At 36.5% G+C, this 4,569-nt stretch overlaps 1 protein-coding gene across 4 annotated transcripts in view; it reads right to left on the bottom strand.

Moving 5' to 3' along the window:
* Positions 1–4,569, bottom strand: part of FER (FER tyrosine kinase) — a 418,243-nt gene that overhangs the window by 55,370 nt on the left and 358,304 nt on the right. The window lies entirely within an intron of this gene.

Genomic DNA, 4,569 nt, shown 5'->3' with positions numbered 1-4,569 from the left:
AAAAAAAAAGGATGAGGCAGTACAGGCAGTCAGAAAAAGGCAATGTGACAATGAAAGCAGAATTTGGAGTGATGTACTTTGAGTAAGAAGAAGGGGGCCATGCACCAAGGAGTGTGGGTGGTCTCTAGAACCTGCCAACGGCAAGGGAACAGATTCTACCCTGGAGTATTCCAGAAGGAACGCAGCCCTGATAACACCTTGATTTTTAGTCTTGTGAGACCTACTCCAAACTTCTGACCTTTAGAACTGTTAAGAGAATAAATTTGTACTGTGTTAAACCAGTAAGTTTGTAGTGAAATAATACAGGAATAATAACACAGATGTCCAATACTACCTTTTCTTTCTCTAAACATCTTGAAAATGACTTTCTAAAGCCTATGGTAAACATATCTAAAAACTGTGGTTTAAACTATGTTCCTCTTTCTTTTCCTTATCTAAATGCTAATGGTTAAGGGCTATTACATAAGAGTTTCTTCTCTCTGTATTCTTAGACTCACTGATTTTACCATTTTTACCTTACAGGCATGGGTTTGCTTCTTCTTTACTTGCTATAAAAAGATTTCTACTTCCATTTCTGAATTATTTATTCTATATTCCCCAATAAACTGGAACACAGAGATCAATTCATCAAGCACTTCACCTTCTGCACTGTGAAGATCACCTTGCATTCGATATTCCCAGAGCTGCGGACACCCTCCAGCAGGAAGACACGCATGCTACAATCTCTGGACTGTTCCCATTCCTTCGGCTTTCATACTTCTGGTCAAAGCTCAGAAATGTTATAGATATCCCTGACCCCTGATGAAAGCTGTATAATGGCAAAATATCTGTTACATCTGCTTTCTGGTTCCAGCTGGAAGACTTCTCAGAATTAAACTCTTACACAGGGCGGATCCACCCTCTGGCAGTATGTGATTTTCACTTTCCCCAAACATGTCATACTTAACTGTACTCTTGTTGCTTTCTGCAAACCTTAGATACACTTAAATATAAGACAACGACTAGAGAAAACATCTGCTGAAGTCTGTAAGAAGCTTCACCAGGGCAGATCAGTCACTGCTCCCCTGCTACTCGATTTTTTCTGCTGCTTCCAGGCAAACTGTCCAGAACTTTCAGGGCTAATACCTTAATTTTTGAAATGAGAAAACAGGCTCCAAAGTGGCTTTCCTAAGCTGAGAGGTAGAATATTGCTAATGATTAAAAACAAGAACTCTGGGATCTCGGTACGAATTCATACTCTGTGACTTTACTCCGACCTCTACATTGTGGGTCTCATTTTCCTTATCTGTGAAATTGGGAAAATAATACAACCCACCTCACCTTAAGTAAGATTTAAAACAGATCCTGGCACACAGTAAGCACTACATAAATGTTGGGGGCTATTTTGTTATGTAGTAAGTTCGTGATAGAGTTTGGGTTAGAAGCAAATGTGATACTCTTTCCACTACCCTATTCTTGAATCCTTAAAGCCAGATACGACATACTTGACTTGGTAGGATGCTCTATGACTAAAAATGCAACCATGAGCCAATTAAAAAAAAATTTAGCACGGTCTTATTGTTTTGGGAAACACAGGTGTTTGATAAAGAATTCAAGCAATGATAGAACACTAAAAAGAAAAAATATCACCTCAAATCCCCTCACTTAGAACATCTCCCTATGTATATATGCACCCAGAAGACATTACTACTCATTGGATAGGTAATTTTATTCATCATGTTATAATGCTACTTTTTAATGACAACTCCAATGGATATTTGAAGTGATATATATATATTTTTACCCTGAAGTTCTGAGTTAACAGTTCACTAGGAAAACAACACCCTCAAAATATAACGGAATTTTGTTTCATTAGGTCATTAATAGGGCATCAGGCTCAACTCCATTTTGACTGGGTAGTTAACAAATCCTCCTAATTCTAAAGAATATATCATTTGAGTTTGGCTCTATACACATAAACAAGCTATGCCACCTTCTTCCTATATTTTTTTTCTCTTTTTAATGTACGCTTTGTTAATCCATTATTAATTTATTTTTAAAGACAACATAAATGGTCTGAAAGCTCAATTCTATAAAATAAAATCTGTGAAACTACATATTTTAGTGGTTTAATTTACAATTCCGTTTCATTAAAATGACAAATCGAGTAGTAAATGAAGCTGCAGGCTTCACACTTCTCTCCCTAACACAGCTCCACAAGTCCACTGAAAGGGCTGTGCTTTCCTGAACGTGGAATTAAATAGAAAATGTAGCCATAAGTACAAGATAGGCATACAGATGCTAATAATTTCACAGTGAAATTATTCTACAAATGCTTGGATTCAATATGTATCTGAATTAGATTTGTTTTATATATTTTATACACATAAATCAGAGACATATATCGACTTTCTTCTGACAGCAATCATAACTCAATCCTTTTTCCAGAGGGCTGCATTTATACTAAACCTAACATTTATATTTATTAAGGATTTATAGTCTGCCTATTTCTCAGGGCTTTATGGTATTGGCACCACATCCAGGCTTACGGTGCCCTTGTGAGAACGGTGGGAACTTGGGGTTGATCACAGGCTACATTTGGTTCCCATGCACTCCTAGTACACAGCACAGACTATGTGACTATATTGACGACTCTATCTGTTAGGTTACAACACAGGCGTGGGCCAAAAAAAAAATGCAGACCGTATTAAATGGAAGAAGGAGCCGATGATAGAGCAGATTTATGATATTCAGGCACTGACTCTGNGTCTGTTAGATTACAACACAGGCGTGGGCCAAAAAAAAATGCAGACCGTATTAAATGGAAGAAGGAGCCGATGATAGAGCAGATTTATGATATTCAGGCACTGACTCTGATTCTTCACTTTTGGGAGCTAAGGCAGAATGAAAAATATGGGGATTACACAGCCTCTTTTCCTCACGTGATGTACAAAATCATCTGTACATGCAAATTTTTCCTGGAACTAAACTCACATGGAAATAGCATTTATCTCCTAAAATAAAAGATCTTTATCTTCAGTTATGGTCACCCCAAAGTTTCAGAAATGTACCGACTGACAATTCTTGCACCGGCTCTCCCCCTAAGAGCAGGAGGCACCAGAGTAAAGCGCAACCTCTGCGAAGACGTATCTCTAAGGAGTTAGATGTGATTTAAAAATTAACACGCTAAGTATGGGGCAAGACTTGGAAAATCTTTTCAAAGGCCTGTACGTATGTCCATCAGACGGTCTAAAATATCAGAAATATGAAACGTTTTGAGCTGATGCCAGATTATGCTTTGATCACAGTCATCGTGACTTACTTCCAAAAGATGACAGATCCAAAAAGCAATCTCTTTTGGGGTCAAGTTCTCTGATAACTTCCCATATGGCAAATGCCCTAATTTATCAATGACGGAAAACAGATCCCACTGGTAAAAGCAAAACAGAAATTACACACCCTGGACGTGTTTTCTAACTTGGCAAATTTTACTCATCTTGGACCCTGGGTAAATGTATGTCTGTAGCTTTTGTACTTTGTAAATTTAGTGATCTCTGCATTTTCTCTTCTTATTGAATAAGTTTCTTGATTATGGTCTTTGGACTGGTAATTCAGTATATCACATATACAATAAAAAACCTAACTTTTAATTTGAATTTAGTAGTTTGCCACTAACACAATTTGAATGAATTTAACTTTATGATTCTAGTTCTTGTATGTCAAGTAGCATGTGGAAAAAATACAAACCCTAACACCCAAAAATAGAGAAGACAAATACAGAAAATGTTTTTTTTTAAGCAAAAAAATTCAAAATCTCCATCAGAAAAAGTATAGCACAGTAGGAGAGTGTCATGTAGAGNAGAAAAAATACAAACCCTAACACCCAAAAACAGAGAAGACAAATACAGAAAATGTTTTTTTTAAGCAAAAAAATTCAAAATCTCCATCAGAAAAAGTATAGCACAGTAGGAGAGTGTCATGTAGAGAATTATAACAATTTCCTGTGCTGTGGGGGCCATTTTAGACCATNGAATTATAACAATTTCCTGTGCTGTGGGGGCCATTTTAGACCATTTTTCCACTTTCAAAGGTAGAAAGAACAAGTCAAAGATACAAGCTCTTGCAAATACTTGCCCATCATTACTTCATGGAACCCATCACTTATGTCCAATACAATAGCCATCTTAGAAAATGTCACTTTGATTACCTTAAAATCATTGAGTTACAATTAAATTGTAATGTATTCTGTTGGGATGACTCAGAGTTAAGGATAAGAAATTTGCAATGGGCTCTATTTCAAAGTCCAACATTTAAAATGTCACAAATAATTTACAGATTGTTTTGATAATAGTACAGAAAAGACCCACGAAACTTCATTTTCAATAACCTCTCAGTAAATTTATATGCCAGGAGAATACTAATGACAGAGACTAAAACAACAACAATCACTTCAAAGATATTTTGGCTTCTGTGACTTGAAAAGGGATAACTTCCTGTTCTATGTCCTCTCTCACCTAGCAGTCTTCCATGCTACTCTATGGATTTGTTTAGTGATTTTCTATCACCTCATTAACTGAACTTAGTACTTTA

Source organism: Ailuropoda melanoleuca, chromosome 3 (assembly GCF_002007445.2).
Source record: "Ailuropoda melanoleuca isolate Jingjing chromosome 3, ASM200744v2, whole genome shotgun sequence".
Classification (NCBI taxonomy): Eukaryota; Metazoa; Chordata; class Mammalia; order Carnivora; family Ursidae; genus Ailuropoda; species Ailuropoda melanoleuca.
Note: the sequence above shows the minus strand (reverse complement) of the source record. Positions and strands in the feature narration are given on the sequence as shown.